General features: G+C 48.5%; 1 long non-coding RNA gene across 1 annotated transcript; it reads left to right on the top strand.

The window, feature by feature from the left end:
* The first annotated feature begins 2254 nt into the window (after nucleotides 1-2254).
* LOC117080826 lies at nucleotides 2255-8999 on the top strand. The gene is made up of 3 exons (XR_004435968.1): nucleotides 2255-2366; nucleotides 6909-7032; nucleotides 8814-8999. It is a non-coding gene; the product is annotated as an uncharacterized LOC117080826 (long non-coding RNA).
* Nucleotides 9000-13917: the final 4918 nt, after the last annotated feature.

Here is a 13917-nt window from a genome sequence, read left to right as displayed (position 1 = left end):
AGGAGAAAGCCCTGGACTGAGTGGTACCTTCCTGACCAGAGGAGAGAGGCTAGAACAACAAGGGAACATCACCCATAGGGACAGGGGAGGGAGAGAAGGGGCTGCAGAGGACATAATCTCCATCTTTACCTGCAGACAAGGTCTCCAAGAACAGAAGCTGAGCTGTTACTGGTGGCCTGGAAGGAAGTATCAGAACCAGGTATGGATGTTACAAGGAGAGCAGACTCCATTTCAGCTTTTAAAATACTTTTCTCACAGTCAGAGCTGCTCCATAACAGACCAGGCAAACTTTGAAGGTAATGAGCTATGTATTTTGGCAAGGTTGTAATGGACAGAATTCCTATAAGGTTGCAGTCAGTTGAACTTTGAGGTCTTTGAGGTCTCTTGCAGCCCTGAGCTTTGATATTTGGAATACTTAGTTGAATAAATGAAGAATGAATAACTACTTATTCTTTTGTTGGTTGAATGAAGGTTGATTTGTTAGAGAAAGTGAATGAATGAATGAAATTAGTAGTTCCAATAAATACAGAATGCTTGATTGAATGAAGACTGGTTCATTCACTGATTAGTTGAATGAAGGTTGATTGGTTGGTTGCAAGAAAGAATTCATAAACGTAGGTCATAGATGAGCAGGCTGCTTAAATGAAGGTTTGGTGGCTGATAGGATTCAGTTCCTCGGCACTTGCTGTCTTCTCTTATCTTGCCCTTTATCCTGCTTTTCTTTCTTTTCCTTTCAAGTGTAGTCAAGAAGAAATGTTTTAATTTGTGTGCTGGGTGTGCAAAACATTGCAGACTAAAGATTCCTTTTGCATAACCAAGTTTGGTTGACCAGGCACATGCTCATAGTGACTGGTCTAACCTGCTTCTGAACTAATGGGTGATCTGAATTTAACGTCTTGGCCTAGGGAGTGGAACTGAAGGTCACAGCTGTAGCTGGGCCTCACGTGGGCTCCCTCATGTGTAAGCAGAAAATGCTGTCTTCTCTGTGGGTGAGCAAAGGTTGCCTATTTGCAAGAAACTATTTTCCCAAACATTCTTTCAAAGTGCCTAAAATTCCACCAGTAGAATTACACCTTCTTTGCACAACAGAGCTGAAAGGCTGTTGAAGCAGTACATTCCAGCAACTTTTTGCTCAGATTGTTGTGCCTTTGGAGTAACTGTGATCCTTGGTGAAATGCGAATGGAGTCAGGGAAGGGTTGCATGAGAAGCCCTTAGTGGCTGGATTAACCAACTGTTGTCATCAGCTCCTTTGGTCAATTTGGTCTATTAGCTGAGCTCAGTGCTCCTAATGGGGAACGGAGGAACCTGGACCCAGGCTGGATAAGCTTTGTAGAGAGAGTGAACAGGAAATAGCCTGAGCATTTGAGTACTATCATGGGCTGTAGACCTAGGCAAGGGGCCATAGTGGAATCCCGAAGATGAGGAGCGGCTCTTGAAGGGGACCCACGAAGGAAACCTAAGTAAGGAAAGAGGCCCAGAGACTTTCCCTCCCATTCCCCAGGGTTGTCTTGAGCTGGCTTGGGTGCAAAAAGGAATAATATACTTTCCTGGTCCCCCTCATCCTGCCCCACCTCTGGAACTAGAGAACCAAATAACTTGAGAACTGCATGTAACTTGTGTGGTCCCTCCACCAGCTTAAGGTAAAAACTATGGTCAAATTTTTTCCCCATTAGTTGCTTGAGCTCCACAAGATTTTATTAGCAGGAAGTCCAATATGGCCCTCTGGAGGCCTTCCCCCATCTCACAGGAGTGCTCAAAACCCACAGGGACTAGACTAACTCCTTTCCACCAAAGGCACTGTTGATCCCCAATCTTGCTCCATCTTACTGTTCAGAGCCCTAGCAGCCATGAACACAAGACCCCAAAATCCAAGCTCTCATTCACACTCCTGAGCTCTGGTAAGTTTCACCAGGAGGAAGGTCCAGAGGAGCTTCTAGGTCCTCAAACCCAGAGGTAAGCCTGGCCACCAGTCCAAGGCCCCCATCCTTGGAGGCTCAGGGGTTCTTTCCTTCCGACAAGTGGGGCTCACTGGGGATGGCCATCTTAGCAGCCAGATAACTTGGAACCTCACAAGGAAAGTGACTGGGCCTTCTTCCATTTGTGCCCTAGGGCTCCTTTGTCCATGTCGCACTCCTCCCAAATATGTTGCCTTTTTCTTCAGCTCTGCATCCCATTTGATATTGGGAGCGGTGGCCTTTGTTGGGTCACAAAAGGTCCTGTTTTGTTTTCCCAGGCGCTATTTACATCTGATAAACTCAAGTGGTGGATAGAACAGAGAGGGCCTCCTCCAAGGTGACTTGCTAAGTCCTCCTCTAAGGACGAAAGAGAGAAGCTTCCTGCCCCTGTTACACATGGCCTCCTCCCGGTAAGTACCCCAGAAAGGAAGTGACTTCAGTGACCATTAGTCAGGGACCTTTATACTATGCCACTGGGTTCCTCAGAAAGGACCTCTGTGTGGGGCAAGACAGGGAGAGGGAGACCAAGAGAAAGTGCCCTCACACACACATGAGCACCCCCTCAACACACATATACACATGCACGCACATGCACATGCACAGTTATCAGCCCCATGCGACCTTACCTGCCCTTCTTGCCTCCAGTTAACCACTACCAGCTCCTCACCAAAGGCTTCATGTAGCCTTTGGGTAACTTTTCCTCTGATAAAAGAACCCTGTAGCTAAAATACAGTTTTTGTTTTGTTTTGCTTTGTTTTTTATTTAGAGACAGGGTCTTGCTCTGTCCTCCAGGCTGGAGTGTAGTGGTGTAATCATAGCTTACTACAGCTTTGAACTTCTGGGCTCAAGTGGTCCTCCCATCTCAGCCTCCCAAGTAGCTGGGACTACAAGTGTGCACCACTGTGCCCAGCTAATTTTTTCTTAAATTATTATTTTTGTTGTTGTTGTATAGACAGGAGTCTGCTCAGGCTGGTATTGCACTCCTGCACCAAAGCAATCCTCTGCCTTGGCTCCCAAAGGGTTGGGATTACAGGCATGAACCACTGCACCTGGCCAAATATGCTTTTTGAAGAAAACAGCCAGGCCAACCACAATGAGATACCACTTCACACCCATTATGATGGATATAATTTTTTGTTCAAAGGAAAATTACAAATGTTGGCAAGGATATAGGAAAATTGGATATAGTGCACTGCTGGTAGAAATGTAAAATGGTGTAACCACTATGGAAAACAGTTTGGTGGTTTCTTAAGAAGTGAAATACTGAGTTACCCTGTTGATCCAGCAATTTCCCTTCTAGGTCTATACCCCCCAAAATTGAAAGGACACTTAAGCAGATACTTGTATACCCATGTTCACAGCAGGATTATTCTCAATAGCCAAAAAGTGAAAATAACCCAATTTTCCATCAATAGATGAATGGCTAAACAAAATGTATATCCATAAGGTGAAATATTATTCAGCCTTTAAAAAGGAATGCAGTACTGACACATGTACAACATGGGTGAGTCTTGAAAACATTGTGCTAAGTGAAAGAAGCCAGATACACACAAAAACAAGTATTGTATGATCCCACTTATATGAAGTACCTAGAAAAGGCAAATTCATAGAAAGTAGAATAAGAGGATACCAGGGGTAGGAGGAAGGGGAATGGGGAGTTAATGTGTAATAATTATAGAGTTTCTGTTTGGGATGATGAAAAGCTTTGGAAATGGGTTGGGCACAGTGGCTCACACTTGTAATCCCAGCACTTTGGGAGGCTTAGGAGAGCACATCACCTGAAGTCAGGAGTTCAAGATCAGCCTGGCCAACATGGTGAAACCCATCTCTACAAAAATACAAAATAATTAGAGGGGCATGATGGCGGGTGCCTGTAATTCCAGCTACTCAGAAGGCCGAGGCAGAAGAATTGCTTGAACCTGGGAGGCGGAGGTTGCAGTGAGCCGAGATCATGCCATTGCATTCCAGCCTGGGCAACAGAGCAAGACTCCATCTCAAAAAAAAAAAAAAAAAAAAAAAGCTTTGGAAATGGATAGTGGAGCACAACATTGTGTATGTACTTAATGACACTGCATTGTATATCACTGTACATCTAAAATAGCTAAAATGGTAATTTTTATATTCCACATATATTTTTATCACATATACAAAATATCCACGCCACCTTTCTCTGCCTCAAGCAGAGGGAAAGCTTTCCATGGAGTTTTTTCCCTCCTTGGCCAAGCAGTTAGATGGGACGAGAGACACGGGAGCATCCAGCCAGCACCTGCACACAGGAGCAGTCTCTTCTACTTCATCTGTCTACAGACTGTCCTGACCAGATGAGCCCTTAGGGTTTACAGAGTCCACCTCTTCATTGTACAGATGGGAGTATGATCTGCCCAAAGCCATACACTTTCGTGACTCACTGCCCCATGCTTTCTCTCCCCTGGGCTGGTATGCTGGGAACAGACAACTTTGGGGCTGGGCAGGGTTTCTCTGGGAGGTGATGACATATGACCTCTGGCCTCTGAAGGCTCCTCAACTGGGCTAGGGTGGGCACCAGGCCACTGAAAGCTAGGATGGTCTCACACCCAGATGAAGACATAGCCACCTCCACCTAGATGTGATGGGGACACCCCACCTACTCCCCAAGCATTTCCTCAGTCCCATTCCTCCCTCCCATCCGGCCCTGTCCTCCCATGTGACATCACTCCTCTGGCCTGTGTCCCCAGAAGACTCCTTAGGGTAGAGAACGACAAGATAGGACAAACTGATAGGCCTGGATGTAGGGTGCCCAGATTCGTTTATCTGTTCAGCAAACTGTCCTTTGCAGGAAAAGCCTGCCCCTGGTGCTGCTAAGTGTTGACTTGGAAGGCAGGCATGTCTGAGCCCTGAGGTCAGGAGAAAACTTCCCACTACTCCAGGTGCTTTTCCAGGTCTAGAATTCCTTGGCCAAGGGACAGAGCTTCAAATCTTTTCCCAGCAAAGTGAGAAGGATGTCATCACCACCATGTCGGAATTAACAAAGGCAGCTAGGAGCCAGGAGGGAGAGATCAACAGAAAGTTAAGATGCATCAGTGCAGGGACAGAGGATAGTACAGATGGCAGGTTGGATAAAGGCCCTGAGCCTGCCTGGGATGGGGGATCTGGGAGAGCTTCCTGACAGAGGGAACTCCTAATCTGAATTCTAGGCAATCTATAGAAGTTGGGCAAGCCCAAAGGATGGGAGCTGAGGAAGGTCTAGTCTGTGAGGTGGTTCTGGCATTGTCTGGAGGCTCTGTTCCCTGAGACCCCAGTGTGAGCTGGGATGGGGAAGGGGGTTATAGGAGAATGTTGCTCTAGGTTCCTGGCAGTGCTGTGAGGTAGGAGGGTGGATGGCTGACAGTGAATCTTAGAGGAGAATCCCACACAGGTGAGGGCTGGGTTCCTGACCCCCCACTATCCTGGGAGGAGCCTTCCTGGCCTAAGGAGGAAGGTCTCAGCTGACAGCCTGGCTGGGTCTAAGTACTCTCTTTGGCCTGGTGGCTTTCTTCCTGATGACCTTCAATCCCACTCAGGCCACCCCCTTTACATCTGCCTGACACTCGCCCTTCCAGAGGCTCTATTTTTCTACCCAGGAGCCCCCGGCAGCACTGGGCCTCAGTGGGGATGGTGCGGGGATGTGGGGTGGGTGGGGGTGACTGTGAGAGGGCAGCTCAATCACAATTTGGAATCCTGACATGTGAGAGCCAGAAGGGACCATAGGGATAGTCTAATTCATACTTCCCATTTTACAAATGAATAAACCGAGATCTAGAACGAGACACAGATAGGGAATTGTTCATGGCTATTCAGTGAGTTAGAAGCAGAGACAAAATTAGAACCCATGTCTCTGATCCTAACTGAGATCCTTCTTTCTCTACCCAGGACCTTACAGGAAGGAAATAAGCATTTTAGCTAGAGCAATGAGTCTCAAACTTGATTAAGTCAGTTCGAGACACGGCATTGACGTTAAATGTGGTTCCCTTAGATTCTTTGGAACTAGTCTGCTGATAAATGCCGACATGGACACTGATGCTTAGAGCAGCCTCTTCCATAAGATGCTGCGCATTCCAGTCAAGCCAGAATATTTTCATATTAACGTGTTTAGATTATCATTAAAGTGAATGTACAAAACTTAAAAAATTCAGGTAGCATATCTGCAGACATCCATGAATAAGGCTGGAAACTCTCACGAAACTGAAGAGACCAGTTTGAGAAATTCTGGGCTGTAAGGTCAGTCAATCCTGGGGAGTGAGTGGGACAGACCGGGTTTAAGGTGCAGTGTCAATTGTGATGGTGTCCAGTGTGGGGCTGGACTCCTGCCCTCTGCCCACCCCATGCCCCAGCCCTCCTCCTCTGAAAGGCAGGCCTGGGAGCGTCCTTCCTGTGGTTTCAACCATCTGGGAATCTGCAGGTCACAGACAACTCAGAGCTGACCTGGGCTGGACCTGCCTCTTTGGAACTTGAGTCTTTATCTGTAATATGATAGTGTGGATTTGCCTGGTGGGATTGGAAGGGATAGGATGGGGAGAAGGAGACAGGGACAGAGCTGTCAGTGCAAACTGGGCTGTCTTTTTCTGGTAGTTGATAAGTCAGCAGCTGAAAATATATTCTTACTTTGTATTCTACTTCTGAGATGTTATCTTTCAGAAATCATGCTAAAGGAAAAGGCATGGCTCTAGAAAGGACTGATAATCACAGCTTAGTTATACCCAGAGCTGACCCCTAGCTGGCAGCTTACATTTTTGTCCACAGATAATCAGCTGGTCCTTGTGGCAACCCTGGGAGATGGGGACCCTCTGAGCTCCCTCAGGCCCATACTTCCTCTTCTTCCAAAGTGATCTCAAGGTGTTATTACTGTCTGTGTTCCCATCTTCCCACCATCCCTCCCCCTACCCAACAGATCTGAGCCCCTCCAGGGTTGCCTCCTTTCTATTCTGTATCCCTAGAGCCCAGCAGCTCACCTGGACCATGGGAAGCACAGAAAGAACTGGCTGAATGAATCAAGAGATCAAGTGCTCTCCCTGAGGCCCTGTAACGTCTCTGCATCTGACTGCCCAGAAGGAAGCAGAAGTGAGTGACAAGTCTGGGGAACCAGAGCTTGCACACCATAGGCCGGAGCACTAGCCTCTGGGGAAAGGCAAGACCAGCTGACCTTGGTGAAGTTAGGACCAGGGATGAGGCCACCTCTTCTGGTTCACCCTCTGCTGGCCTCCCAGCTTCTTTGGCTCAGCAACACCCAGGATTCCGGGCATGTTTGCCTCTGGTCTTCTAAAAATACACAGGCTGCCCAGCACCTCCTAGATGTCTGAGCGCTGAGTCTATGATTTCCCTGCCAGTAATGGGACAGCCCTGGGGTGGGCAGGCGGGGGTGGCTCAAGCAGCTCAAGCCACTTCCTCCGCCTCCCATTCCCTAGCCTACCAGAAGCTGGAGCCAGCCCTGCCTCCCAATCCTTGCAAGGAAAAGGAGGGTAGAGGCTTGACTGTCTGAACTAGCAGACCTCAGAGATTGTTGACTCCAGTCTCTTCTTGGGACAGATGGGAGATATGAAGTCTAAGGATTGCTCATGGCACTTGTGCCATTAAGGTCCTCCTCACCCTACTCCCCAGCACTGTGTTCATGCCTGCTGCTGTCTCACTTCCCACACGCTACTTGGAGTCTAGGTCTTGGAGCCCAATCTGACTTCCCCCATGCAGCTGAAAGCTCCTCACAGCAGTGATGGGAAGGATCCCTGTGGTCTCCATGGTGCCTGGAAGAGTGTCCAATCCAGAGCACACCATCACTAAACGTAGATTGGATTGAACAATGTAGTGGCAGCTGGGGCAATGGGTGGAGCACTGGGCTGGAGGACAGAGCCTCTGAATTCTATCTAGCCCAGGGTCAGCCACTGTGATACTATGCATCCTCATCAATTTCCCTGGATAAACCTGTTTCCCATGGGCTGGATAAGATGGTGTCTAAGGACTGAGCCAGCTCTGCTGACCTGAAGCTGCAAGCTGATGCCCTGCTGGATATTCCTGTCCCTTCTCTGCTCCACTATGTGTCTGGGAGAGATGGCACAACCCGTAGGTTCCATCAGCTCCAGGTTCTCAGCTTCTGCTCCTCCCTCCGTGCTTCTGAACATTCCATCTCTTGTCCTAGCCCCTGAGGCCCAGCTCTTCCAATGGTGCCACTTCCGCCTCTGCTGCTGGGTAACCAGGGGTGAATGCATACCTATCCCCCTCACTAATCATGTGACCTTGGGTAAGGCATTGCCCTTTTCTGGGCCTGTTTTATCATATATAAAATGGAATAATAAGGCCTACCTTAAAGGAGTGTTATGAGGATGTAGGATATTCCATAGCTCAGATGTCAGGTTATATATCGCCTCCTGCAGAAAGTCTTCCCTGTCCTCCCAAGGATGGCTCAGATAGCGTTTGTTGCTGGCTCCTCAGTTCTGACCTTCCTATGTCTACACTATGTGGTCATTGGCTTTCTATGCATCCATCCCCCACCAAGCTGTGAGCTCCTCAAGGCCAGGAGTCTCCAGGACCCAGTACAGGATCTTTACAGATGAAGTGCCTGGGAATGTTTTTTGACAGGCAAAGTGGGTGAATAAAGTCTGAGAGAAAGGCAAGGGGTTGTGCAGAAGTTAGGGAGTCTGAATAAGAAGTGGCCTGCTTGACAGGGCAAGTCCTGGTGGTAGGAATATTGACAGCTGCTTGGAGCTCTTCTGCCATTTCCCTGCTTGGTGAATTCATCCTTCATGATCCCAGGAGAGCATCTCCTTCCCTGAGAAACCTGGTCACTCTCCCCTCTGGCATATTATACACTCCACTGTAGGGGTTCTTTACATGCCTGTCTCCCTTCTCAGATGTGAGTTCCCTGAAGGCAAGACCCTGTTGGATCTCACAGCACCAAGCACTGGATCTGGCAAGAGTTAGTCAAGGTTCTGGAGCAGAAGGATGGATGGAGGAAATAATTTCTGAATTGAACTTGGAGTTGAACTGCCTGATCTTTAATGCCCTTTCCACCCTTAGGGATGATAATGAATTAGCAACATGAGAAAAATAGAGGGGCAAGTTGTTGTCGTCCTTCCAGAGGCACCCTCCAAGAGTGTGTGGGTAAAATGTGAGCTGGAGAGAGGATTGACAAAGAGCAGTGAAAACATATTCCTGGACCCCATTCTTTTTTTTTTTTTGAGATGGAATTTCCCTCTTGTCACCCAGGCTGACGTGCAATAGCACAATCTTGGCTCACTGCAACCTCCGCCTCCCAGGTTCAAGCGATTCTTCTGCCTCAGCCTCTCGCATAGCGGGATTACAGGTGCATGCCACCATGCCCAGCTAATTTTTGTATTTTTAGTAGAGATAGGGTTTCACCATGTTGGCCAGGCTGGTCTCGAACTCCTGACCTCAGGTGATCCACCTGCCTCAGCCTCCCAAAGTGCTGGGATCATAGGCATGAGCCACTGTGCCTGGCCCGAATCCCATTTTTATGTCTGGATTTTTCTCTCTGTTGAAGAATTGCTGCAGAAACCAGATTCTAAGTATAAAAGGCCTCTAAGTATCTAAGATGATCCCCAAAACCTTGATGTGAATCCATTTACTCATACTTTACATTCTCACTTTACACTTTGAGCATGAAGCCTATGGTGATCTGGTTGTAAAAGGTTTAAAGGTTAATTGGCAGCCAATGTTGGGGGTGAGAAGTTGCTGCTGCAGGCAGACAGGTATTCACCAAGGCAGGAGAGAGGACGCATCTGCCAGGCTGGTGGAAAGGAAATAGAAAAAGAAAAGAGGCCAAGCGTGGAGGCTCAGGCCTGTAATCCCAGCACTATGGGAGGCTAAGGGGGGGTGGATCGCTTGGTTACAGTGAGCCAACGTCATGCCACTGCACTCCAGCCTGGGGGACAGGGCGAGACTCCATGTAAAAAAAATAATAATAAATAAAATAAAAATACAAAAATTATTCAGGTGTGGTTGTTCATGCTGTGGTCCCAGCTACTTGGGGGGCTGAGGCAGGGGAATTGCTTGAACCTAGGAGGTGGAAGTTGCAGTAAGCTGAGGTCACACCCCTACACTCCAGGCTGGGTGACAGAGTGAGACTCTGTCTAAAAAAGCAAGCAAGCAAGCAAGCAAGCAAGCAAGCAAGCAAGCAATTATATGGGCAAAAGCAATGAACGAATGAGAAAGAAAGAGAGAGAGAGAGAGGGAGGGAGGGAGGTAGGGAGGGAAGGAGGGAGGGAGGGAGGAAAGGAGAGAAGGAAAGAAATAAATTACATGGGCGAAAGCAACTAAAGGTACCACGGATCAAAACCTTTAAGTTCAGCATTGGGTACATCACTGCATATCTGCTCTTGGCAAATTCCTTTCTGGGCCTCAGTTTCCCCATCTGTAAAATGAACAGGTTACACCAAGGGCTCTGAGGGCTTATGATTCTCCAGGAGTTTCCTTATGTGAGGCCTTTCTGTCCCCAACCGTACACGTCAGATGAGGTATCATCAAGGGTCAAGACTCCAGTTTCTAGGGTTTTTGGGTAATCAGGCTTTCCTGCCACAAACTTTCCTGCCACAAACCTCCCCCTAAGGAGCCTGTCCCTAGGGGGAGTTCACTACTGCAGCTGTCTGGGCTGAGCCCCCAGGGAAAAACAAAACTCTCCAGGGTCTGGTGCAGAGGCTGTGGCCCGTGGTCTCCTTGCTGCCTAAGGAAGATATGAAAAGGAAGTTTGGTTCTGGGTGAAACGGAAGTGTCTGAGGTCTGACAGTTGCTCTCAGCATGGTCTCTGCAACCAGGAGGGAAGTAAAACTGTCTGGGCATCTGGTAGCTTTTACGGGGAGAGTCCATAGGACAGTGACAAGTGGGGCCTGGTGCAGGCCTGTTCTCTGGTCCAGAGCCCTAGCTTAGGCCAGGGACAGTCCTTGGAGAGAGGCTGGCCCACAGATTTGGAGGGAGGGCAAAGGAAAATGCTCTGAAGCTGGTTCATGACCTTAGGCAAATTTCTGTGCCTCTTTGGGTCCAGTTTCTCCATTTGCAAAAATGGAGTTTGGGCTAAATTTGCCTGTGCAATAAGGGTTTCTGGAATGGTGGGCACTGGGGATACAGAGACAATTTGGTCACAAGGAACCTGGATTGTTACCCTGCTGGCAAGGGACTCACAGCCTGGTGGGACATAGTTACAGAATCATGGGTTAATTGTGATTATCAACGCATGTATAGGTGCCGAAAAGCTGCGGACATAGAGCACTAATTCAGCATTAATCCAGAGATCCAGGGAAGGTTAAGCAACTTGCCCAAGGTCATGTATCTATTAAGTGGTCTACCTGGGGCCAGAGTCTTGAAAGGAAGGGGAATTCAGAAGAGGACATGGCTAAATAGAAGTCTAGAAGACTGGTCTGCTTATGCTTGCTGCTATCACCAAGATCTGAACAAAGTTACAGAGACCCAGAGGAGGAGTGGGGATTAATTCTGACTTAGGAGAAGGAGGAAGACGTCACAGAAGCAGGGGTTTTGAGCTGGGGTTTAAAGGGCAAATACGAGTTTATCAAGTAGAGAAAAGGTAAGGGAACAGCATATTCAGATGTATGATGTTGCTAAAAAGAGCCTGATGAGTTGCTGGAAAAGTTGTGTGTGTGTGTTTGTGTGTGTGTACATATATGCAGTATGTTAGGAACAAAGAGTACCTAAAATGGGAGGACTGAGAGATGAGGTTGCATAGTCTGTCTGGAATCACACAGTGAAGGGCCTTGAATGTGTTTGGAGGGCAGTGGACAGCCATCAAAGGGTCTTGAGCCGTGGATGCATGGTCAAAATAGCCTATTAGCAGGCTTGCTAGGGCTGCTAGGAGGGCAGAGGACCAAAGTACAGGGCAGAGGCCAGGCAGAAACAATTGTAAAGAGGCAGTGGCAGAGGATTGAGGGTATCAGGTGAGTGTCAGGCCTAGCCCCTGTCAAGAAATGGAAACTTTTCAAGAGACTACATAGGTGTGGATGAAACAAGAATTGAAACCTGAGCCCTGCTGTGGCTGTGGTCTGGGCAGGTGTGGTAAGCAAGGGAAGTGAAAGGGTTGGGGTGACTTCCAGTTGAAGGAAGTAGGGGGATGGCTTGTGGGGGATGCTAGGGGCCTGTCCTCAGGCTGGAGACCTGTTCCAGGATGGGGCAGGGTGAGGAGCTATGCCTGACCAAGCCCCTGCCTCTTGCTTCTGCCCTCAGAGAACCCACTTTCTTCTGCCAGGCCTCAACTCTTTTTCCTGAGATATTCCTTCCCTACTCCCCACCCCTCCCAATGTCCCATCCCATCATTTCTAGCATCCCTTGGATACTGCCCAGGTCCTGTAGGCCCTCCAGCGAGGCCACCCTGAGCAGCTCAAGTTCCTTGGCTTCCCCTACACCGACCTGCACTGCTCATGCTGCCTGAGCAGTGGTTTGACCATGTTTTGCCTTGAGGCCTGTTTTGTTCTGTAATGTTGGTTCACCAAAGTAGTCACTGTTACTTCACTGTCACCTCACTACATGTGCCCCTGTCTCATCTGACTCTGCCCCCAAGAGCTCTTGGTAAGTCAGAATCAGACCCTCACGTGCCCAGAGAAGCTAGCATTGAGTATGCCTGACCCAAAGCATGAACATGGGGAGGGGCTGTTCATGGGCTGCGCTGGTGGGTTCTTTGTTCTGGGGCAAGTCTTGACGTGATTATGTCTGTTTTTTTCATTTGTTTGTTTGTTTGAGACAGAGTCTTGCCTCATTGCCCAAGCTGGAGTGCAGGGGTACCATCACAGCTCACTGCAGCCTGGAGCTCCTGGGCGAAAATGATCCTCTCACCTTAGCCTTGTGAGTAGCTGGGGCCACAGGCATGTGCTGCCAAGCTTGGCTAATTTTTTATTTTTTGTAGGGATTATGAACCGTGAGGGGTGAATTATTTCCTGCTGGTCTCCAAATACCTGACCCTCTACCTGGATCTGCCCATTCAGATCAATCATCTCCAGGTGCAGGGTCAGGTATTTGGGGACCAGCAGGAAGCAGTTCACCCCTAATGGTTCAGATGAAGAGACTTTAATGAGGGGACTACTGTACTGAGGTGTGGGCAGGGTAAGAGAACAAACAAAAGGACGCTGAGGCACCCGCCCAGAGGCTGGCAACAGTGGAAAAGTCTTACGGCCCAGTACTCAAAGGGGTCAGGAATCATGTCCAGACCCAAGTGGAAGCCAGTTGGCAAGAAGGCCTGATGAGGCAGCCCACAGGGGTCTGCCTCCTGGGGCATAGTGTAGGGTGTGGGTGTGGGTGCAAATGGAGACTAACGGTCTCCAGATGTGGCTGAAAGATTCTCACCCAGATGGAATATCTGGAAGATGCCTCTGGCCTTGATGTAGTCACTTCTCTGTGATCAGTGCTGGTTTGGAGAAGGTTTTTCCAGTTGCCCCAGAGAGAAAAGGTGAAGCTTTATTTTCAGAGTCATTCGGCTACTATCTAGAAAGCACTTTCTGGTCTTGATGGTGACAGACTAGAGTCTGACAGAGGCACGTAGGCCTCAAGGGTACCGAATTATACCAATATACATAGTGATGCAGGCCTAGAGGGAGTCAGAGCTGTGCCAAACAGGCCCAGGGCAGAACATAGTAGAACATGGTGGAGGGGAGATGCCGTGAGCTGATGTTGGAGAGGTACACAGCATCCATATTATGGAGTTAAGGCCATACAGCTAGGGAGCAGCAGGGCCAAAGGTCCAACTGGTCAGTCTGAATTGGAACTTGACTCAAGCTCTTAACCAAGACCCTAAGCTGATCCTGCAGAGAAAAGAGAGAAGGGTGTTAAAAGCAGAGGGAACAGCATATTCAGATGTATGAAGTTGCTAAAGAGCCTGATGAGTTGCTGGAAAAGTTGTGTGTGTTGTTTGTGTGTGTGTACATACATGCTGTGTCTTTGGAACAAAGGGTACCTAAAATGGTAGAACTGAGAGAAGAGGTTGTGTAGGCTGGCTGAAGG

This window comes from Trachypithecus francoisi, unplaced genomic scaffold (genome assembly GCF_009764315.1).
Source record: "Trachypithecus francoisi isolate TF-2019V2 unplaced genomic scaffold, Tfra_2.0 Lachesis_group8, whole genome shotgun sequence".
NCBI classification, from domain to species: domain Eukaryota; kingdom Metazoa; phylum Chordata; class Mammalia; order Primates; family Cercopithecidae; genus Trachypithecus; species Trachypithecus francoisi.
The sequence above is the reverse complement of the archived record's forward strand: the minus strand, read 5'-3'. Positions and strand labels throughout refer to the sequence as shown.